Source organism: Scyliorhinus canicula, chromosome 11, assembly GCF_902713615.1.
Source record: "Scyliorhinus canicula chromosome 11, sScyCan1.1, whole genome shotgun sequence".
Taxonomy (NCBI): domain Eukaryota; kingdom Metazoa; phylum Chordata; class Chondrichthyes; order Carcharhiniformes; family Scyliorhinidae; genus Scyliorhinus; species Scyliorhinus canicula.
The window spans coordinates 103293401-103317200 of record NC_052156.1 but is presented as its reverse complement, the minus strand read 5'-3'; the positions used below and the strand labels follow the sequence as shown (position 1 = coordinate 103317200).

Here is a 23800-nt window from a genome sequence, read left to right as displayed (position 1 = left end):
GGTAGAATTAAAATTCAATTATAAATCTGGAATAAAAATGCTAGAATCAGAAAAGATCACCACAAAACAACCATATTGTTGTAAATTGATTCATTAATGTCATTTATGAATAAGAATGTGTATTCCTTAGCTGGTCTGGCCAACATGTGGCTCACAGCATTTCTTAACTGCTCGTTGAAATAGATTGGTCAGGACACACACAGTGAAAGACACACAGGAGGAATTCCAGCGACAAGAGATGTGCTGAGCAGTACAAATCCAAAAATAGACTCTTATACTCTAAATAGCCTGCTAAAACAGGAGAAAAAAATATCCTGTACCCTAACTAACAACAGTACGAACGAAGATGGCGAACAACAGTAACTCCAGAGGCCGCAAAGAGGCGAGAAATGGGAAAAGCCAGGAGAAGCAGATGGCCGAGCCGGCTGATGCACAAAGCGACGAAGGGCTGGCCAGACCAAGATGAAAAAGACCGGCTCACCGCACATGGAGCCCCCCCCCTCACCAGAGGGCTGATGGAGGATGTTCCTTTCCAGGGAACTAAGAGAGTACAGAGAGGAGACGAACACCGATGTCCAGGCTGGCGGCTGCAGCAGCTCTGGCAACCATGCAGGTGGCCCTGGACAAGAGAGGCGATTGGAGGCTCAGGGGATCGGCATAAAAGAATTAGAAAAGGTCTCAACAGACCAGAGCGACTGGATCGCCATCCCGGAGAAAGAAATATTGAAGTTGGTCACGATGCAGGGAAGTCTGAGGGGTAGATAGAGGATCAGGAGAACAGGTCATGGCGCCAGATTTAAGGATAGTGGACCTGCCAGAAGGGATTGAAGGTAGGGACGCCAAAGACTATCTGGCCCATATGATGGGCAATCTGGTGGGAAGGGGTAGCTTCCCCAACCTGCCAGAAATAGATAGAGCCCACTGGTCGCTCCACCCAAGGATGGTGAGCAGCCGAGGGCGCTAATCGCCAAATTGACCAGGAAAGAATCGGTGACCGTGGCTATTTTGGATGGCCCCCTAACAAAAGGAAACCCCGGAATACAGGGGTGCATCCTCAATGTAAGTATGGTTGATCCCACAGGAGATTTGGGGGGGGGGGGGGGGGGGGGGGGGGGGTGACAGAAACACTCCAGAATTGTCACCTGAAATGTCAGGGGACTTCGGCCCAGTGAAAATATCAAGAAGATTTGCCCAACTGAAAAGTATGAAAGCTGACATAGCCTTCCTCCAAGGGACGCACCTGAGGGAGAAGGACTGACTGCGGGTAAGGAAGGGCTGTGTGGGACAGATCTACCTTTCCTACTATGGGACAAGGGCCGGGGGGGGGGGGGGGGGGGGGGGGTAGCCATACTGTTAAATAAAAGGACAACGTACGACGAGGACGATTAGGGATCCAGAGGGACGGTACGTCATGGCCAACGATGTCCTAGACAGGGCACTGGTAGTCCTTGTCAACGTGTATGCGCCCAACTGGGACAACACAGTTTATAAAAAAGACCATGATGGAAATCCCCGATGTAGACATGCACCGACTTAACATGGGGGGTGGGGGGAGACTTTAAATGTGTACAAGACCCATGGACAGACAGGCTGAATCCCAAAATGGGAAAGACCTCTAATATGGCGAAATAACTCATCATATTCATGGAGCAGATGGGTGCAGTGGACCCTTGGGTGAAGGAGTTCTCCTTCTTCCTCCAGGTACACACTGTATACACACAAATCAACTTCTTTGTAGTGGGGAAATCGTGCTTCCAGGGCTAGTAAGAGCGGAATTCGGATTTAAATGCGTTTATTGTCACATGTACCAAGGTACATTGAAAAGTATTTTTCTACTTACAGCTCAAACTGATCATTTAGTACATGAAAAGAAAATACGTTATAGAATATAGAACATAGAACATTACAGTGCCGTACAGGCCCTTCGGCTCTCGATGTTGCGCCGACCTGTGAAACCACTCTAAAGCCCATCTACACTATTCCCTTATTATCTATTGGTTTATCCAATGACCATTTAAATGCCCTTAATGTTGGCGAGTCCACTACTGTTGCAGGCAGGGCATTCCACACCCTTACTACTCTCTGAGTAAAGAACCTACCTCTGACATCTGTCCTATATCTATCTCCCCTCAATTTAAAGCTATGCCCCCTCATGCTAGCCATCACCATCTGAGGAAAAAGGCTCTCAATGTCCACCCTATCTAATCCTCCAGTCTTCTGGCACTATTCCTGTAGACAATGACGACATAAAGATCAAAGCCAAAGGCTCAGCAATCTCATCCCTAGCTTCCCAGAGAATCCTAGGATAAATCCCATCCGGCCCAGGGGACTTATCTATTTTCACACTTTCCAGAATCGCTAACACCTCCTCCTTATGAACCTCAAGCCCTTCTAGTCTAGTAGCCTGTATCTCAGTATTCTCCTCGACAACTTTGTCTTTTTCCTGTGTGAATACTGACGAAAAATACTCATTTAGCACCTCTCCTATCTCTTCAGACTCTGCGCACAACTTCCCACTACTGTCCTTGACTGGCCCTACTCTTACCTTAGTCATTCTTTTATTCCTGACATACCTATAGAAAGCTTTAGGGTTATCCTTGATCCTACCTGCCAAAGACTTCTCATGTCCTCGCTTGGCTCTTCTTAGCTCTCTCTTTAGAACCTTCCTAGCTAACTTGTAACTCTCAAGCGACCCAACTGAACCATCACGTCTCATCTTCACATAACCCTCCTTCTTCCTCTTGACAAGTGTTTCTTGATCTGCTTTCAAAGCCAGCGATTTAGCCCTGTGCTAAACAGTCCCTTCTCTAAACAGGCCTCGAACGCTTCATTGACCTTTTTTGGTTTGGCTATCAGTCCGCCTTTGCTATTCTTCACCTGTGCTATCTCCCTCATGGCTGCCTGCTGTCTGACTTGGTGAGCCAGGAGATGGTTGGCTTTATCTCTGTGTTCATAGAAGGTCTCCCATGTTGGTGGATGACAGGTTAAAGTCCACTTGTAGCTTTTTCCTCTCTGCCAGAAGCTCTATAGTTAAATCCTCTCCTCCCTGTCCCTGCGCGCTTTGGAGGCAATAATCTCCCCTCTGATCACAGCCTTCAGCGCCTCTCAGAACATGGATGGTGAGACTTCCTGTTCCAGTTGTTAATAATATACTTGTCGATGGCCTTTGATGTTTTCTGGCAGGTGATTTTGCCGGCAAAGAGGATCATGTTCAATCGCTATGGGGAGCGGCCCGTTTACAACCTCACGTCCATGTAATGTGGAGCGTAGTCGAAGATTACGATCTCAGAGTATTCTGCCCTTACTATCCCTGGAAGCACTGATCTCCCCACCACAAAGAAGTCGGTACGGGTATAGATCTTATGCACTTGTGAAATGAGAATTTCTTCTGAGCCGGGTGCATGAACCTCCATGGGTCCACTGCCTGCATTTTCTCCATAAATGTTCCCAGTTCTCTAGCTATGTTTGCCGTTTTCCCCTTTTTTGGGCTTTGACCTGTCCGTCAGTCGGCCCTGCACACAGTTCAAGTCCCCCCCCCCCCCCCACCCGCAACCATGACCAGTCGGTGCGTATCGATGTCGGGGATTTCTGCCATGGTCTTATTTACAAAATCCGTGTTGGGCGTGTAGCCTAAATAATAATCTTTATTAGTGTCACAAGTAGGCTTACATGAGCATTGCAATGAAGTTACTGTGAAAATCCCCTAGTCGCCACACTACGGCGCTTGTTCGGGTACACTTGCGGTAGCACGGTGGTTAGCACAATTGCTTCACAGCACCAGGGTCCCAAGTCCGATTCCCGGCTTGAGTCACTGTCTGTGTGGCGTCTGCATGTTCTCCCTGTTTCTGCGTGGGCTTCCCCCGGGTGCTCTGGTTTTATCCCACAAGTCCTGAAAGACATGTTATGTGAATTGAGCATTCTAAATTCTCCCTCAGTGTATCCGAATATGCCCCGGAATGTGGTGACTAGGGGCTTTACACAATAACTTCATTGCAGTGTTAATGTAAGCCTACTTGTGGCGATAATAATAATTATTATTATTACTTAGAATCATAGAATTTACAGTTCAGAAGGAGGCCATTCGACCCTTCGAGTCTGCACTGACCTTTGGAAAGAACGCCCTATCTAAGCCCACACCTCCACCCTATTTCCTCAACCCAGTAACCCCACCTAACTTTTTTTTGGACACCTTGAGTGCAATGGCTTTTAAAGCAGACCAAGACAGGCCAGCAGCACGGTTAAATAACCGTACCAGCCTCCCCGAACAGGCGCCAGAATGTGGCGACTAGGGGCTTTTCACAGTAACTTAATTTGAAGCCTACTTGTGGCAATAAGCGATTTTCATTTCATTTTCATTTAGCATGGCCAATTCACCTAACCTGCACATCTTTGGACTGTGGGAGGAAGCCGGAGCACCCGAGGAAATCCACGCAGACACAGGGAGAAAGTGCAATCGAACCCGGGACCCAGGAGCGTGAAGAACTGTGCGAACCACTGTGCTACCGTGCCCCCCCTACTTGAGGGAGAATTCAGAATGTGCAATTCACCTAACAAGCACGTCTTTCGGGTTAAACCGGAGCACCGAAGGAAACCCACACACACATGGGGAGAAGGTGCAGACTTCGCACGTACAGTGACCCAAGCCGGAAATCGAATTCTGGTCCCTGGCGCTGTGAAGCAACAGTGCACTGGAACCTGTGACCTCTTCCACCTAGAATGAGGACAGAAGATGCATGTAAACACCACCACCTGCAAGTTCCCCTCCAAGCCTCAGACCAGCCTGCCTTGGAACTATATGCCATTTCTTCAACATCCCTGGATCGAAGCCACAAACTCCCTTCAAAATAGCACTGCACGCATACCTACACCAGATGGACTGCAGCTCAAGAACACAGTTCATCACAACTTTCTTTAGGGCAATTGGGGATAGGCAACAATGAAAAAGTATGTATGCAATCTCTGTACAATCATTTTAGCTTTTTCATTGTATTCTTTAAGTCCAAGGACTGGGGCAGATATTTGGAAATTTGAACCTTCAAAATCTTTTTGATTAGAAATTGTAGACAATGTATTTTGATACAAATGCAAAACATTGCAGATGCCAAGAACTGAAATAATATCCTGGAAATACAAGACAGGCAGTATCTGTGGAGAAGGGAAGAGTTAAAATTTCAATCAATGACTTTATTCAGAATGTAAAATAAGATTAACACCTTTTAAGCAAACACAGTGAGGGAAACATTTTTAAGACTGTGTGCAGAAAGATTCATTCGCTCCAGGAGTGATTGCATAAGAAATAGGGCTTGGTTATTTTTACAAGCCAAACTTCATTAAAACTAAAAAAAACAATTTTAAACTTTAAATTTAACAGCTTACTTGGAACTTCCAGTGGCGGTCATGGAGTGAGTGGTCGCACATTTAGTGGCTCGCGCTCGAGGTGGATTTTCTCGGTCCTTCCCTACATGAATTGTGTGATTTTTGTTGGCATATGGTGCACGAGTGTCCAGTGAATGTAATACTCCTCTGGTGAGGCTGGTGTAATGCTCATTGGACAAGGAGTGCCACGAAGAAGAGAGAGCAGTTGGAGCAGGAAAGGTTTTGTGGTGTAACACAGGAGGGAGGGCTAGGGGGCAGGGCTGCCTTCCCAGTGAACAACGGAGCAGCTGGTGGAGTTCCTAAATGGCAAATTCCAGCAGCAGAGGAAGGAGCCTTGGGAGATTTGGCCAAGGTGGTGGAGCCGCTTAGGGTGGCGATCCATCAGGTGGAGCAGAGACAGGAGGTTCAGGCCCTGGCGATCCAGAAGGTGGAGGAGTCAGTGGCGGCACATAAGGATCGGTTGACCTCGCTGGAAGTGGAGGCGGGGATTGTGATGAGCAGCCAGAAAAGGCTGAGAGAGAAGTTGGAGGACCTTGAGGACTGCTCCAGGAGGCAGAATCTCAGGATCGTGGGGTTGCCCAAAGACATTGAAGGTGCAGAGGCTGCCAGGTTTGTGACGAGCATGTTGGAGAACCTGATGGGGGAAGGGGAGTTTGGTCGGCTGCTCAAGGTGGATTGGGTGCACAGGACGCTAAAGAGGAGGCTGTAGGTGGGGGAGCCGTTGAGGGCGACGGCGGTGAGGCTGTACGAGTTGCTGCATAAAGGAAGATCTTGAGGTGGGTGAGGCAGATCAAGAAGTGCACCTGGGAAGGGAGTGAGCTGCAGATTTACCAAGACCTGGATGTGGAGCTGGTCAAGCAGAGAGCGGGGTATAATCTGATATAGGCCGCCCTCTACAAGAAGGTAGTGTAGTTCAGGGTGTTGTACCCTGCCTGCTTGTGGGTGATGCATCAAAAGCAGGAATTTTATTTTGACTCGCCAAAGGAGAGTTTGAAGATGGACATTGTGTTCTTGCAGAAGACACAACTGAAGTTGGGGGACTCGGACGAGGCTGAGGAAGAGACAGGTGGGGCATGTTTTCCACCCTGGGTTAGACATGAAGTCAAGAGGGGTGGCGGTGTTGGTTAATAAAGTGGTGTTTTGAGGTAGGGAACATTGTGACCGATCCAGGGGGTAGATATGTAATGGTCAGTGGGCAACTGGAGGGGATGCCAGTAGTCTTGGTGATTGTTTACGGCCCAAATTGTGACTATGTGGACTTTGAGGTGGGTGCTAGGGTGGATCCCGGACGAGGACACGCATAGGCTGATCATGGGGTTGATTTCAATACAGGCCTGGATCCGAGATTAGACCGGTTGAGTCCTAAGGCGTCGAGGGTGTCGGCGGTGGCTAGGGAGATGAGGGTTTATGGACCGTATTAGGGCGGTGTGGGGGGGTGCAGACCTGTGAAGGTTTAGAGGCTAAGAGTGAAGGTATGATTGAATGGTAGAGCAGACCCGATGGCCTAATTCTGCTCCGCAGTCTTATGGCGGGGGTCAGAGCTGCCGATGGCAGAGGTATGGATGAGCGACCTGGCAGAATTCCTGCGATAGAGAAGGTCAAGTTCACTTTACGGGGGCCGGAGGAGGATTTCACCTGGAGGACGAAACGGTTCATTGATTCCTTCAAGATGGATTGAGGGTCAGCAGGGGCTGAAGGGAGGAAATAAGGGAGAAAGGTTAAGAAGGCCGGGTGCAGTAGGGTGTTGGTATCGGGGGAGGTTGAGGGCATGTGGTTTCTGTTCATGTTGATGTTTTGGTCTTGTGATATTCTTATGCATATATGTAAAAAGCCTTGAATAAAAATATTTTAAAAAAAGAACAGCTTACTTGTACCCTTTAACCAGAACACACAATTTCCCATTAAACAGCACCTAACATGACATACTGCTCTATACACCACTTACACTCGCAGGCAAGCTTGATACTTGCATTCACAACATATTCCTGCTAGTAATGAAACTCAGGTTCGCACTCCGTCCACATCACCGGGTGCTGCATTGCGGACCTCACGGTCCAAGGGAAGGTTTTTAAAAATTATAAATTCCTTGTCCTCCCTGACCTTTGCGCACCGGCACTCCTAGGACTGGACTTCCAGTGCAACCTGCAGAGCTTGACCTTTCAATTCGGCGGCCCTATACCCCCCTCACTGTCTGCAGCCTCGCGTCCTTCAAAGTGGACCCCCCCTCCCTGTTTGCTAATCTCACCCCCGATTGCAAACCCGTCGCGACACGGAGCAGACGGTACAGCGCCCAGGACCGGTCCTTCATCAGGTCCGAGGTCCAGAGGTTGCTGACGGAAGGGGTCATCGAGGCCAGCAACAGTCCCTGGCGAGCCCAAGTGCTGGTGGTCCGGACTGGGGAGAAAAACCGGATGGTTATAATCATCGATTATAGCCAAACCATCAATTGGTTTACGCAACTGGACACGTATCCTCTCCCCCGTATTTCCACCATGGTAAACGAGATCGCGACATACAAGGTCTTCTCCACTGTGGACCTTAAGTCTGCTTATCACCAGCTCTCCATCTGCACGAGTGACCGCAAATACACCGCGTTTGAGGCAGATGGGCACCTCTACCACTTCCTTAGTGTTCCATTTGGTGTCACAAATGGGGTCTCGGTCTTCCAACGGGAGATGGACCGAATGGTCGACAAGTACGGATTACGGGCTACCTTCCTGTATCTTGAGAATGTCACCATCTGCGGCCACGACCAGCAGGACCATGACGCCAACCTCCAGAAATTCCTCCAAACTGCAAAACTCCTTAACCTCACGTACAATAAGGATAAATGCGTGTTTAGCACCGACCGCCTAGCCATCCTCGGCTACGTAGTGCGTAACGGAGTGATAGGCCCCGACAGCAAATCCCTCAAACGCTGCCTGGGGTTCTTCACATACTACGCCCAATGGGTTCCCAATTACGCTGACAGGGCCCGTCCCCTCATGCAAACCACGACCTTCCCGCCGTCGACGGAGGCCTGCCAGGCCTTTAGCCGCATCAAAGCGGACATCGCAAAGGCCACGATGTGCGCCATCGACGAGGCCCTCCCCTTCCAGGTCGAGAGCGACGCATCAGAAGTAGCTCTGGCGGCCACCCTGAACCAAGCGGGCAGACCCGTGGCCTTCTTCTCCAGAACTCTCCAGGCTTCCGAACTCCGCCACCCCTCTGTGGAAAAGGAAGCCCAGGCCATAGTCGAAGCCGTGCGACAATGGAGGCACTATTTGGCCGGCAGGAGGTTTACCCTCCTCACAGACCAACGGTCAGTAGCCTTCATGTTTGATAATGCACAAAGGGGCAAGATCAAAAATGACAAGATTTTACGGTGGCGGATCGAGTTGTCCACGTACAACTATGATATCTTGTATCGTCCTGGGAAGCTCAATGAGCCTCCTGATGCTCTGTCCTGCGGTACCTGCGCCAGCGCGCAGACAGACCGCCTCCGCTCCCTCCACGCAGACCTCTGCCATCCAGGGGTGACCCGCCTACACCATTTCATTAAGGCCCGCAACCTGCCCTACTCCATCGAGGAAGTCAGGTCAGTAACCCGTGACTGCCACATCTGCGCCGAGTGCAAACCGTACTTCTACCGCCCCGAGCGCGCACACCTGATCAAAGCATCCTGCCCCTTCGAACCTCTTAGCATTGACTTCAAGGGGCCCCTTCCCTCTAACAACCGCAACATTTACTTCCTGGCGGTTATCGACGAATACTCCCGCTTCCCCTTTGCCATTCCCTGTCCCGACATGACCACATCGACCGTCATTAAGGCCCTACTCTGCATCTTCTCACTGTTCGCTACCCCGCGTACATACACAGCGATCGGGCGTCTTCATTTATGAGCGACAAGCTGCATCAATTCCTGCTCGACAGGGGCATCGCCTCTAGCAGGACGACCAGCTATAACCCTCGGGCTAACGGACAGGTCGAGCGGGAGAATGGTACCATCTGGAAGACCATACTACTGGGCCTCCGGCCCAGCAATCTCCCTATTTCCCGATGGCAAGAGGTGATCCCCAATGCCCTACACTCTATCCACTCACTCCTCTGTACCGTAACTAATCAGACACCTCATGAACGTCTTCTCATTTTCCCCAGGAAGTCATCCTCCGGATCCCCTCTCCCGACGTGGCTGGTCACCCCCGGGCCCGTCTTGCTCCGGAAGCATGTGCGGGTGCACAAGTCCGACCCGTTGGTGGAGCATGTCCAGTTACTCCACGCTAACCCGCAGTACGCGTATGTGCAGTACCCCGACGGTCGGCAGGACATGGTCTCCCTCCGGGACCTGGCACCCGCCGGCGTGCGCCCCCCCCTCCCCTTTTTCACCCCAGCACCCCACTCAGCTTCCCCATCCCTCATCCATGGCGTCTCCGCGGCCAGCTCAGGTGACGGAGACTATTCGAAGTCCATCGCTCCCAGACTCCAGGATATCAGCAGGACCATCGGCCGATCCGACGTCAACTCCTCCACTGCGGCGCTCTGTCAGGACGTCAAGGACCACCAAAAGACTGATCGAATCCTTCTAGAGTTCTACAGCCCCATGGACCTTTTTTTGTAAATATCGTTATGTCTGGGCCAGTGGGAAGCCCCCAAATTCGATAAGGGTAAGGAGAGAAAATTTATTCTCCCGACGGCTACTCATATCACCAGTTCTCCCCCCCCCCCCACACCCCACACCCATCCTGGGTCTCGTTCACACACACCCCCCCCCCCCCCCCCAGCCTTCCTTCTCCGCAAGGGGTGAATGTGGTGATATGATCTGCATACCTGTCTGCCATTGGGCCAGAACGTCGGCTTACCATTGGCCCTGGTCGGTCATGTGCCTCTCGACCGATTGGCCGAGAGGCTGAGTTAACCACGCCTCTATTAACGAGGTATAAATGGTCAGATGCCTGACGATCGTCCTTTCCATTGTAGACGATCGCAGAGCTGTGTTCTAGTCTATTAAAGCCAGACTTTGGTAAATCACTCGCCTCGCGTACAATTGATGGTACATCAGCAACGTTTCATGACCTCTCTGTCGCTTTCTTGAGTGAATCACCCTGGCTGAACAGGGGTATCCCGTTTGTTCCTATTAATGAGTTTAAGTCTGAATGGGACAATGTAACTCTGGCTGCGTGTGGATATATACCTCTAACTCCATGTTAGCAGTTTTACTCTCAGTCTGTTAACCCCTGAATCTTTTAGCCAATTTCCTAACGTCTACTGACTAACAGTGGTGGCAGGGATTGGGTGATGATTAATGGAGGGGGCAGGAGTGAAAATGGTGCAAGGCCAAAGTGAGTAGTAACAGGACAGATAAAAAATTAAAAGATGGACCCAGAAAATGCGTAAATGTATTTTGATACTTTGTGCAAGCAGCGATTTCCTTTGAAAACCAGTATGTCGGTAATGCCACAGAAGGTAATTCTCCTCTCAGGCAACAAATGTTGGTCAACTATTTAACCAGGAGGAGCAGCACGGGAGCACAGTGATTAGCACTATTGCTTCACAGATCCAGGGTCGTAGGTTCGATTCCCGGCTTGGGTCACTGTCTGTGCGGAGTCTGCACGTTTTCCCCGTGTCTGCGTGGGTTTCCTCCGGGTGCTCCAGTTTCCTCCCGCAGTTCAAAGATGTGCAGGTTAAGTGGATTGGCCATGCTAAATTGCCCTTTGTCCAAAAAGGTTAGGTGGGGTTGCTGGGTTATGGGGATAGGGTGGAGGTGTGGGCTTGGGTAGGGTGCTCTTTCCAAGGACCGGTGCAGACTCGATGTGCAGACCCGAATGGCCTCCTTCTGCACTGTAAATTCTATGATTATCTATGATGAGCTGAATCTAGCTAGTTCTCCCTGATATCCACATATATGTTTTCCTATTGGCAATAGAATATCAGCTGGCAATCTGGATGTCTTACAATTTGGTTTCCTGTCCTACACCATTACTCTGGTGATGTTTTGGGCCCAGCGAATAGAAACATAGAAAATAGCAGTAGCCCATTTGCCCCCTAGACCCTGCTGCACTGTTCATTATGATAATGGATGTTCATCCTACTTAGTAACTTGTTCCTGCATGTCTACCCCGATCCTTTGATCCCTTTAGTCCCAAGAGCTATATCTAACTCCTTGAAAACATACAATGTTTTGGCCTCAACTACTTTCTGTGGTAACTAACTCCGTCGGCTCACCACTCTCTGGGGTTGGATTGCATTGGATTTGTTTATTGTCACGTGTACCGAGGTACAGTGAAAAGTATTTTTCTGCGAGCAGCTCAATAGATCATTAAGTACATGGGAAGAAAAGAAAATACATAATAGAGCAACACAAGATATACAATGTAACTACATAACATAGAACAGTACAGAACAGAAAAGGCCCTTCGGCCCTCGATGTGGTGCCGAGCAAATTATCACCCTACTCAAACCCACGTATCCACCCTATACCTGTAACCCAACCCCCCCCCCCCCCCCCCCTTACTTTTTAGGACACTACGGGCAATATAGCATGGCCAATCCACCTAACCCGCACATCTTTGGGACTGTGGAAGGAAACCGGAGCACCCGGAGGAAACCCACGCACACACGGGGAGGACGTGCAGACTCCGCACAGACAGTGCAGACATAAGCACTGGCATTGGATGAAGCATACAAGGTGTAGTATTAATGAGGTCAGTCCATAAGAGGGTCATTTAGGAGTCTGGTGACAGTGGGGAAGAAGCTGTTTTTGAGTCGGTTCGTGCGTGTTCTCAGAAATTTTGTAAGAAATTTCTCCTCATCTCAGTCCTAAATGGTCTACTCTGCAACATTAGCCTGTGAGCCCTGGTTCTGGACTTCCCTGCTATCGGGAACATCTTTCTATGAGATACCATTTCATTCTTCTAAACACTAGCAAGTATAATCTCAAATCTCTCCTCGTATGTCAGTGCCAACATAGGTACATAGAAGATAGTAGCAGGAGGAGGCCTTTTGGCCCTTCGAGCCTGCTCCGCCATTTATCATGATCATGGCCGATCATCCAACTCAATAGCCTAATCCTGCTTTCTCCTCATAGCCTTTGATCCCATTCTCCCCAAGTGCTATATCTGGCCGTCTCTTGAATATATTCAAAGTTTTAGCATCAACTACTTCCTGTGGTAATGAATTCCACAGGCTCACCACTCTTTGTGCGAAGAAGTGTCTCCTTATCTCTGTCCGAAATGGTTTACCCTGAATCCTCAGGCTGTGATCCCTGGTTCTGGACACGCCTATCATTGGTAACATCTTCCCTGCATTTACCCTGTCTAGTCCTATTAGAATTTTATAAGTCTCTATGAGATTCCCCACCTCATTCTTCTGAACTCCAGCGAGAACAATCCCAACATAGTCAATCTCTCCTCCTATGACAGTCCTGCCATTCCTGGATCAGTCTGGTAAATCTTTGCTGCATTCCCTCGAGAGCAAGAACATCCTTCCTCAGAGAAGGAGACCAAAACTGCACACAATACTCCAGGTGTGGTCTCACCAAGGCACTGTACAATTGCAGCAACACATCCCTGCTTCTATACTCGAAACATCTTGCAATGAAGGCCAACATACCATTACCTTCTTTACCGTCTACTCCACCTGCATGCTTACCTTTCAGTGAATGGTGCACAAGGACACCCAGGTCCTGCTGCACACTCCCCTCTCCCAATTTACAACCATTCAGGCTGCCTCCCTGTTTTTACTTTCAAAATGAATAACCTCACACTTTTATCCAAATTATACTGCATCTATCATTGGTTTGCCCACTCACCCAACCTGTCGCGATCTTGCTGTAGGATCCCTGCATCCTCGTCACAATTCACCCTCACACCTAATTTGGTATCATCTGCAAACTTTGAGATGTTACATTTGTTCCCTCATCCAAATCATTAATATATGTTGTGAATAGCTGGGGTCCCAGCACCGTTCCCTGTGGTACCCCACTGGTTACTGCCTGCCAATTTGAAAAGGACCCATTAATCCCTACTCTTTGTTTCCTCTCTGCCAACCAGTTTTCTATCCACCTCAATACATTTCTCCCAATCCCATGTGCTTTAATTTTGCATAATAATCTCTAATCCGGGACTTTGTCAAACGCCTTCTGAAAGTCCAAATATACCACATCGACTTGTCAACTGTACTGGTTACCTCTTCAAAGAATTCCAACAGATTTGTCAAGCACGATTTTCCCTTCATAAATCCATGCTGACTCTGACTGATCCTGCCACAGCTTTCTAAATGTTCCGCTATAAAGTCCTTGATAATGGATTCAAGCATTTTCCCCACTACCGATGTTAGGCTTACTGTTCGATAATTCCCTGCTTTCTCTCTACCTCCCTTTTTGAATGTCAGAGTGACGTAAGCTACCCTCTAATCTGCAGGGACAATTCCAGAGTCTGTAGAATCCCGGAAGATGACCACCAATACATCCACTATTTCCAGAGAATAACATCCCAGGAATAAGCCTGGTAAACCATTTGCTGCACTCCTAGCAAGAACATCCTCCCTCCGATAAGGAGGCCAAAACTGGGCCCAATATTCCAGGCTTCGTCTCACCAAGGCCCTGTCTAATTTGCAGCAAAACTCTCATCCTTTCGCTATGTGGGCGGCATGGTAGCATAGTGGTTAGCACTGTGACTTCACAGCTCCAGGGTACCAGATTTGATTCCCAGCTTGGGTCATTGCCTGTGTGGAGTCTGCACATTCTCCGTGCATCTGCGTGGGTTTCCTCCGGGTGCTCCGGTTTCTTCCCAAAAGTCCCGAAAGACATTCTTGTTAAGTGAATTGGACGTTCTGAATTCTCCCTCGGTGTACCCGAACAGGCGCTGGAATGTACAGAAATACAGTGAAAAGTATTTTTCTGCAGCCGAGGGAACGTACACAGTATGTACATAGCAGACAAAAAGAATAATCAACTGAGAGCATTGACAAATGGTACATCGACAAACAGTGATTGGTTACAGTGTGGAACAAGGGGCCAAGCAAAGCAAATACATGAGCAAGAGCAGCATAGGGCGTCGTGAATAGTGTTCTTTCAGGGAACAGATCAGTCCAAGGGGGAGTCTTTGAGGAGTCTTGTAGCTGTGGGGAAGAAGCTGTTCCTATGTCTAGATATGCGGGTTTTCAGACTTCTGCACCTTCTGCCTGGTAGAAGGGTCTGGAAGAAGGCAATGCCTGGGCAGAGGGGTCTCTGATAATGCTGTCTGCCTTCCTGAGGCAGCGGGAGGTGTATACAGAATCATTGTGGGGGTGGCAAGCTTGTGTGATGCCTACTTGATGTATGCCTACCTGTGACAATAAAGATTATTATATTATAAAGACCAATGTTGGTTTATGCAGTATAAAATAGGGGTTATTTCTCAGGATCTCCCTGGTTGCTCCGAAATAATACCATCCATACACTGATGGGGGAGCCTAACTTAATTCCTTATCTGTGCACAATTGTTACTCATTTCCCATACCAAATTTATTGTGTGTACCAGTTACATATGATCAGATTTCCTACATTTGTAACTGGAAATCATTTCCAGTAAGATTCCCAGCAATATCACTTGTGAATTTTCATCATTTGCAAGTTCATCATTTAGGAACAGTAAATTGTTTGGTTTTGACTAATGTGAACCCCCACTTGCCTGCGTTGCCACCATTCCCTCAATTTATTCCTCTGTCTGGAAATCCATCGAGCTGTTTCCTGAGCCTATTAATTTGTAATACTTCAGTGGATTTTTTTTGGCAACTTGAAAATGTGCGGGAAATGAAGACCTGTACCATTGCCCTGTCCATTATTAGACTGATGGTTGACAGTTGATGTTTGCATTCTTACAGTAAGCTTCAAAGTTCACAAGTGTGTCTGCTCAAAGGATCTTTTTTTAAGACCAGCTGATGGAGAAACCGGTGAACAAATCTGTTTGTTCTCTTGCTGTCTGCTGTTAAATGAGATGAAGACTCCAATTGATGCCTTGCAAGGTTAACAGAGGGCCTCTAACAACTCTTTGAAATTACACATCCCACAATTGATGAGCTTCTGATCTTGTTCTACATCTTCAGAGTTTGCGTTTAGATTTCTAAACTTCCATTTGTTAACTTCCTTTATTGATGCGCTTTCAAATATGGAATGAAAGCTACAACAGACAACCACAAGACTCAAACTGGAAGACAATTATTTGAAAGTAGAAAAGCAGTTGTAATTTTTCAACACTGGACACATCAAAGGCATTAAAACTTCAACACCTGTTGTGATTGTTTTGTTTGTACAGTAAATATAGTACTTTGTGCAGGATGTTTAGGTCTCTGCTTGGTTCACTTTTGTAGCAACAGCTGTTGTGACTGGCAAAACTGTTTCACGAGTAATGCAGTCACCTGAGTGCCTTTCACTTGAAGCACTGATAGGGTGCCTAACCATCGCGTAATATTTTGTAGTTCTGTCCAAAAATAACAGCAATGTGCATTTATAATTACACCTTCAAATGTAGCAAAATGACGAAGGCACTTCATAAGAGCATCATCATACAGCAAAATTGACTTGCTGCCAAATAAAGAAATATTAGGACAGGTGACTAAAAGCTTGGTCAGAATATAAAAAACAGCAGAGAATGACGAAAAGGTTAATCAGGAGAAAGAAATTAGAGTGCAAGAGGAAGCGAGCTACAGCTTTAAAACTGATAGCAAGAGTTTCTACAGATATTTAAACAAGAAAAGGGTAAGTAAAGTTTGCTTTGGTCCCCTAAGAGATGGACAATGGGGAGTTGATAGCAGATAAGGAAATGGTGGATTAAATGAACAAATATTTTACTTCTGTATTTACTATAAAAGATACAAAAAACATTCCACTATAGCTGTAAATCAAGAGATGGAAAGGAGAGGGGAACTTGGGGAAATTAAAATCACTAGGGAAGTGTTATTGAGCAAACTGATGGAGCTCAGGGCTGTTAAATCTCCAGGCCCTATGGGCATCTACTTAGGGTATTAGAAGAGGTAGGTAATGAGGTAGTGCATTGGTAATTTTCCAAAATGCATTAGATTCTGGAAAGGTTCCTTCAGACTGGAAAGTAGCAAATATAATCCCTCTATTCAAGAAGGGATGGAGGCAGAAATCATGAAAGTATAGGCCTGATAGCTTGAAACCTCTCATGGGAAGATATTAGAATCGATAATTAAGGAGGTTATAGCTGGGCAGTTAGAGAAACTCGAGGTAATCAGGAAAAGTCAACATGGTTTTGTGGAAGGGTAATATTGTTTAATTAATTTATTGGGTTCTTTGAAGGAATAACATGTACTGTGGATTAAGGGGAATCTGTAGATGTGCTGTACTTAGATATCTTGACGGCGGCATTTGGTAAGTTTACATAAATGGGTCTTTTTCTAGTTGGCGGAATGTGACAAGTAAGTGGAGCTCTGCCAGGATCTGTGCTGGGGCCTCAACCTTTTACAATTTATGTCAATGTCTTTAGATGAGGGCGTTAAGGCATGGTAGCTAAATTGCAGATGAGACAAAGAAATGTAGGACAGCATGTTGTGAAGTGGACATAAGGAGGTTGCAGATAGATGTAGGTTGAGTGATGGGCAAAAAACGGCCAATGGTGTATATGTGGGAAAATGTGAAGTTCTCTTTGGCAGGAAGAACAAAAATACAGATTGCTACTTAAACGGCTTCACAATTCTGGGGTCCAAATGGGTCTACACATTCTAATGCATGAATCACAAAAGGTTAGCATACAGGTGCAGCAAGTAATTAAGAAGGCTAATGGATGCTCTTGTTTATTGCGAGAGGAATTGAACATAAAAGTAAGAATGTTATGTTTCAGTTATACATTGCATTGGTGAGACCACAGGCGAGATTCTCCGACCCCTGCCGGGTCGGAAAATCGGCGGTGGGTGGCGTGAATCCTGCCCCGCTGCTCCGATGCCGGCTGCCGAATTCTCCGGCGCCGGTTTTCGGGCGGAGGCAGGGATCACGCTGCGCCAGTCGGGGGCCATTGGCAGCGGCCACCCCCAGCAATTCTCCGGGCCCCGATGGGCTGAGCGGCCGCGCGTTCCTAGCCAGTCCCGCTAGCGTGAAATGGACATGGTCCATCCCGGCGGGACCTGGGTTGGAGGGCAGCTAGTGGAGTCCTCGGGAGGGTACGGTGGCCTGGCCCGCGAATGGGGCCCGCCGATCTGCGGGCGGGCCTGTGCCGTGAGGGCATTCTTTCCCTCCGCACCAGCCTCTGTAAGGCTCCGCATGGCCGGCACGGAGAAGAAAGCCCCTGTGCATGCGCAGGAAACAAGCCGGCGATTCTGTGCATGCGCCAGAACATGCCGATGGTTCTGCGCATGCGCCAACTCGTGCCAGCCCACGGTGGCCCTTCGGCGCCAGTCTAGCCCCCGGAAGTGTGGAGGATTCCGCAATTTCAGGGTGGCCTGATGCCGGAGTGGTTCGTGCCGCTCTTGGAGCTGACGTCTGGCCGTCCCGCCAATTGAGGAAGCATCCCGGCCCACATCTTGAATATTGTGTGCAGTGTTGGTCTCCTTATTTAAGGAGATTAAATACATTGGGAAGAAATTCGGAGGAGGTTTATTAGATTGATACTTGGAATGAGCAAGTTGTCTTATGAGGAAAGGGTGGACTTGCTGAGCTTGTTTCCACTGGAGTGTAGACGGGTGACTTGATTGAAAGATATAAGATCCCGAACGGTCTCAACCAGGCGGACCCTTTCTGTGGTTGCTGCCCAGTGTTAGAATAGGAGGTACGGAAGGGCCAGGTCTCCCATGTATGTGACTGGGGGGGGAAATGGGAGTGGGGCTGTGGCCACTGCTCGGAGGGATGTCCCTAGGCAGGAATTCTCCTCCATTTTGACCCAGTCTGTTCTTCTCCCCATCACTCTACTCTTTCTGCGGTAGCTACCCGGTGGTTGAATAGGTGGTTCAGGAGGGCCAGGTCTCCCATGTTCCTCCTTCTTTGTAGCACATTCTTTGTGATCCTTGGGGTCTTCGCTCCTCTCCTCCCCACACACACACACTCCATGCTTAGTTTGTCTACGGTTGTAAAGAGGACCTTGAGGATGAAGATTGGGAGGGATCTGAACAGGAAGAGGAATGCAGACAGTATGTTCATTTTGATCGTCTGCACTCTACCCGCCAGGGACAGCGGGAGCAAGTTCCGCCTCCGCAGGTCTCTCGTTACCCTCTTGCGAGGGCACTGTTTTAAAATTAAGGGTTGCCCTTGCAGAACAGAGATTTTTTTAAAATGTTTTTCTTGGACAGCCAGTCTGCAGCCTTGGGTGCTGCTGCTCACAAGCTGAGCAGGAATCTTCGGCAGGCAATAATGGAGGCAAAGGCTAGGGGTGTCTGCCCCTCTCCCCATAAAGAGCTCTGACTGCTCCGAAACTCCGAAGACTGCCACAAGCGGGCATGGCTCCACCCTCATCCTCACAACCTTTGGACATTGCCTCAAAAAAAGCTGTCTAGTACCCGACGAGTGTGGGGCAAGACTAGAACATGTGGATGTGGTTGGCTGGGGTTCCCTGGCACCGTTCACATTTGTCCTCCACCTCTGGGAAGAACCTGCTCATTCGTGTTCTGGTTAGGTGCGCCCTGTACACCACTTTGAATTACATGAAGCTCAGCCCGGGTGTGGAGATCGCCCTGTGCAGGTGTGTAAATTGAGAGTCCTTCCCCTATCTCTATGCTTAACTCCTTCTCCCACTTCTCCTGCATCTCGTCCAGTGGTGATCGTACCTTCTCTAGTAGCCGTACGTACATGTCCGCACAGTTGCCGTCCCCTAGTTCACCCGCGTTCAGAAGTCTGTCCAGTTGGGAGTGTCCTGAGCGCTGGGGGAACGTTGCAGTTTGCTTTTGGTGGAAGTTCCTTATGTGTATGTATCATAGTTTGTTCCCTTTTGGCAGCTGGGGTTTTTCGTGAGTTCACCTAGGATCGCTATTCTACCGTCTATGTATAAGTACCCTACTATCAGTACCTTTTCATCCTCTCTCCATAGCACCCATAGCCACGGAGGGAAACTTGTGGTTCTTGCAGATGGGGCCATGGTAGACATTGCCTTCAGACCAAAGTAGTGACTTAGTTTGTTCCATGTTCTCGGTGTGGCCGGTGCTCGAAGGGATGTCCCCATGCAGGAATCCTCTTCCATTTTGACCCAGTCTGTGCCCAGCTCCTCTCCCATCCCTGTACTCTTTCTGCAGTTGCTGCCTGGTGGGAGAATAGGAGGTTTCGGAGGGCCAGGTCTCCCATGTTCCTCCTTCTTTGTCACACATTCTTCCTGATCATTGGCGTCTTTGCCCCCCCCCCCCCCCCCCCCCCTCCCCAAACACACACACACACATATGCCATGATTATTTTTTCTACGGTTGTGTAGAAGGCCTTGGGGATGAAAATTGGGAGGGATCTGAATAGAAAGTGGAACTTAGGCAGTACTTTCATTTTGATCGTCTTCACTCTCCCCGCCAGGGAGATTCTCTACAGAGAGTCATGAACACAGCCCAGTCCCTCACGTGAAACTGCCTCCATTGACTCTGTCTACACCTCCCACTGCCTTGGGAAAGCGGGCAGCATAATCAAAGACCCTCTCTCAGACTAAAGGAACAATCCTTTAAAACAGAGATGGAGAGGAATTTCTTCAGCCAGAGGGTGGTGAATCTGTGGAACTTTTTGCCACAGAAAGCTGTGGAGGCCAAATCGCTGAGTGTCTCTAAGACAGAGATAGATAGGTTGTTGATTAATAAGGGGATCAAGGGTTATGGGGAGAAGGCAGGAAAATGGGGATGAGAAAAATATCAGCCATGATTGAATAACGGTGCTGTCTCGATGGGCCGAGTGGTCTAATTCTGCTCCTTTGTCTTGTCTTATTTGTACTACATGGATCTTTACAATTTTGTTTCTAAATGGACTTGAATACTGCTACTTCTCCATCTTTAATGCTATCATCCCCAGTAATATCTTTACTCTTTCCACTTTGGTCATTTGCACCCCTCGCCTGCAACATGGCTCCCATCCTTGTTTTTGCAACTCCATGGGATAGAATTCAGCGTATCTGTTGCAGAAAACCTCAAAAATATCACCTTCTGTGACTGTGGTACGTTATCCCACCATGTGCTGCGCAACACCTCCACAATCTTTGATATATTTTATTCCAATGTACTGCTTCAATGCCTTTCCTCTGATCAGTATCACCCTGCCCTATCCCCATAACCCTGTAACCTAACCTGCATATCCTTGGATGCTAAAGGCCAATTTTAGCTTGGCCAATCCACCTAACCTGCATATCTTTGGACTGTGGGAGGAAACTGGAGCACCCGGATCCCTTGTGTTATGAGGCTAACCACTGTGCCACAAGAACTCTGCCCTATAAAAGCTGCTCTTTTTCGTTCTGTGAGTTGAGACATCTGCAGTTTCAAGCAAAAATGTCTGATGTTGCTTTGTTTGTATTCATGCTAGTTAATACCGCATCAATTTTTGTGATATTGTGAAATTTGTTGACACAGCTAAATCTTTAATTTTCTACTATGATATATATAGTCGTCACAGATAAAAGTTGAGTGTGAAGGGTGAGCACTGTGCAACTCAGCACTGGGACTGCGGTGCTGAGGACCTGGGTTCGAAACCCGGCCCTGGGTACCAAGTGGAGTTTGCACATTCTCCACCATGTCTGCGTGGGATTCACACCCACAACCCAAAGATGTGCAGGTTAGGTGGATTGGCCATGCTAAATTGCTCCTAAAATTGGAAAATAAATAATTGAGTACCCTAAATTTATTTTTTTTAAATTATGCAGCTCAGAGTGCAACAACGTCTCCTAAAAATAATGACCTGTGTTAGTCCTCGGAAGATCTCCCCACCCCAGCGTATTCAGACCAATTGAATCTTGCTCATTGACCAGAAACTGAACTGGTCTAGCCATATAAATACTCTGACCACAAGTGCAGGCCAAAGGCTGCGAATTCTGCCGCGAGTTACACTCCTGCTGACTCTCCAAAGCCTGTCCACCATTTACAAGGCATAAGTCAGAAGTGTGATGAAATACTCTCCACTTGCATGGATGAGTACAGCTCGAACTATACTCAAGAAGCTCAGCATTATCCAGAACAAAGTACCCCCTGATCACCTGATTCATCAAGTGAAGCAATCACTCCCTCCATCACTGACACACAGTGGCAGCAGCGTGTACCACTTATAAGATCCAGTGCAGCCAAGGCTCCTGGGACACCAAACCCATGACCTCTACCACCTGGAAGGACAAGCACGGCTGACATATGGGGAAACTACCACTGCAAGTTCCCCTCCAAGTCACACTTTATCCTAAAATAGAACTATGTTGGAAATCTGATAATTTGTTGACTGGCACAAGATAAAATGACCGTGAGAAGCTACAGTTCTGTTAATCCTGTGATTTACTCTCTCCTAAACGCTACACAATCTGCACTACCAAGTGTTTTCAGCATATATTGCTTTTATTTCAAAATGTCAGGCACCATAGCATTTTCCTTTTGACTGAAAGTTGCTGGATTGTTATAAAAGCATGAGTTCATTAATCCTTTCAAGGCAGAGAGCCTGCGCCTGTGCCCTCCCCACCTAGTCTGACCTACATGTAACCTATTACCCACTGTGCCAGTTGTTACTCAATTGGAAGTCCTGCCACTGAGTCAAAATCACCCAGAGGAAACCCACGCAGACACTGAGAGAACATCCCTCTACAGAGTCAGTCACCAAAGGTCAGAATCGAACCGAGGTCTTGCATCTTCAGGTGGTGCCAGAAACTGTGTGGCACGGTGGCATAGTGATTAGCAGTGCTGCCTCACATCTCCAGGGACCCAGGTTTGATTCTGGCCTTGACTGTGTTGCGTATGCACTTTTACTCTGTGTTTGCGTGGGTTTCCTCCGGGTGCTCTGGTTTCCTCCCACAGTTCAAAGATGTGCAGGTTAGGTGGATTGGTCATGCTAAATTGCCCCTTTGTGTCCAAAGATGTGCAGGTTAGGTAGAGTTGGGGAAATTGGGTGGGAGAGTGGGCCTAGGTAGGGTGCCGTTTTGGAGGGACGGTGCAGTTTTTAAAGGCCAAATGGCTTCCTTCTGCACAGTGGGGATTCTATGAATACTCTGGATTGCCAGTCCCATCCTCCTTCCTGTCTGGTCACTTGAACTAAAAAATTATGGCATATAGCCTGAACCCTATTTCCAGTTCATCGGTACGATTTCACACTTCAACCTCATGAACATAGCCTATCTATATCAGCTACTTGTCGACTGTCTCTTATCAGATCTTGCTCACCTCTCACCCCTCACCTGAGGAAGGAGCTGCGCTCCGAAAGCTCGTGTTTGAAACAAACCTATTGGACTTTAACCTGGTGTTGTAAGACATCTTACTGTGCTCACCTCAGTCCAACGCCGGCATCTCCACATCAATATTCACCAACACACCCTGTTAGGTTCCGATAAAACTGCCTTCTGGTAAGGCTGCGTGGATGCTTCATTGGGGCAAGTGTTCTAAAATTGCAAGTTGTTGTTAAATATTGAAAAATTGTTTTGTCTTTATAAAAAAAAAGCAAAAAAATTGCTTCACTTCAAAACAAAGTCTCGGTTTCCTCCCCACGTCCATTTTCTTGCCTTGCTTCCTGAAGGCAGCAAAATGTGAAGGTTCAGTGGGTGCGGTTACTTTTCAGGATACAAACAAAACGTTTAGTTTTTACTGGAAATTGTGCAGTGAGCATCCTTGCAAAGCATCACATCCGTGTCCAACTTTGTCCTTGCCTCACATTCATTTATATGCATGAATCATTCTATGGGGATCAGGAGGAGCAGCTCTGCCATTGTTTATTCACTCCTTAACATAAAATACTGGAGCCAATTTAAGTTCCTCTCCTGCCATCCCAGCTGAGCTTGATTAACTCCTGTATTTACCAATTAAACCTGGACCCTTCCGGCTGTACAATTGAGTGTCACATTGAGTCCATATTTGCTTATGTAATAGATTTTATGGTCTTAATGGTCTTAATTTATGGGGCAGCACGGTAGCATGGTGGTTAGCATAAATGCTTCACAGCTCCAGGGTCCCAGGTTCAATTCCCGGCTGGGTCACTGTCTGTGTGGAGTCTGCACGTCCTCCCCGTGTGTGCGTGGGTTTCCTCCGGGTGCTCCGGTTTCCTCCCACAGTCCAAAGATGTGCGGGTTAGGTGGATTGGCCATGCTAAATTGCCCGTAGTGTCCTAAAAAGTAAGGTTAAGGGGGGGGGGGGGTTGTTGGGTTACGGGTATAGGGTGGATACGTGGGTTTGAGTAGGGTGATCATTGCTCGGCACAACATCGAGGGCCGAAGGGCCTGTTCTGTGCTGTACTGTTCTATGTTCTATAAAGAAGAATTAGTAGTTTTCTTTAGGTAAAAATGCAGATCTCTTGCAAGCATGAAAGCTAACTTGGTGTGTG

The 23800-nt window shown here is 48.0% G+C and overlaps 1 protein-coding gene across 1 annotated transcript in view; it reads left to right on the top strand.

The window, feature by feature from the left end:
• Nucleotides 1-23800, top strand: part of vezt (vezatin, adherens junctions transmembrane protein) — a 120361-nt gene that overhangs the window by 9705 nt on the left and 86856 nt on the right. The window lies entirely within an intron of this gene.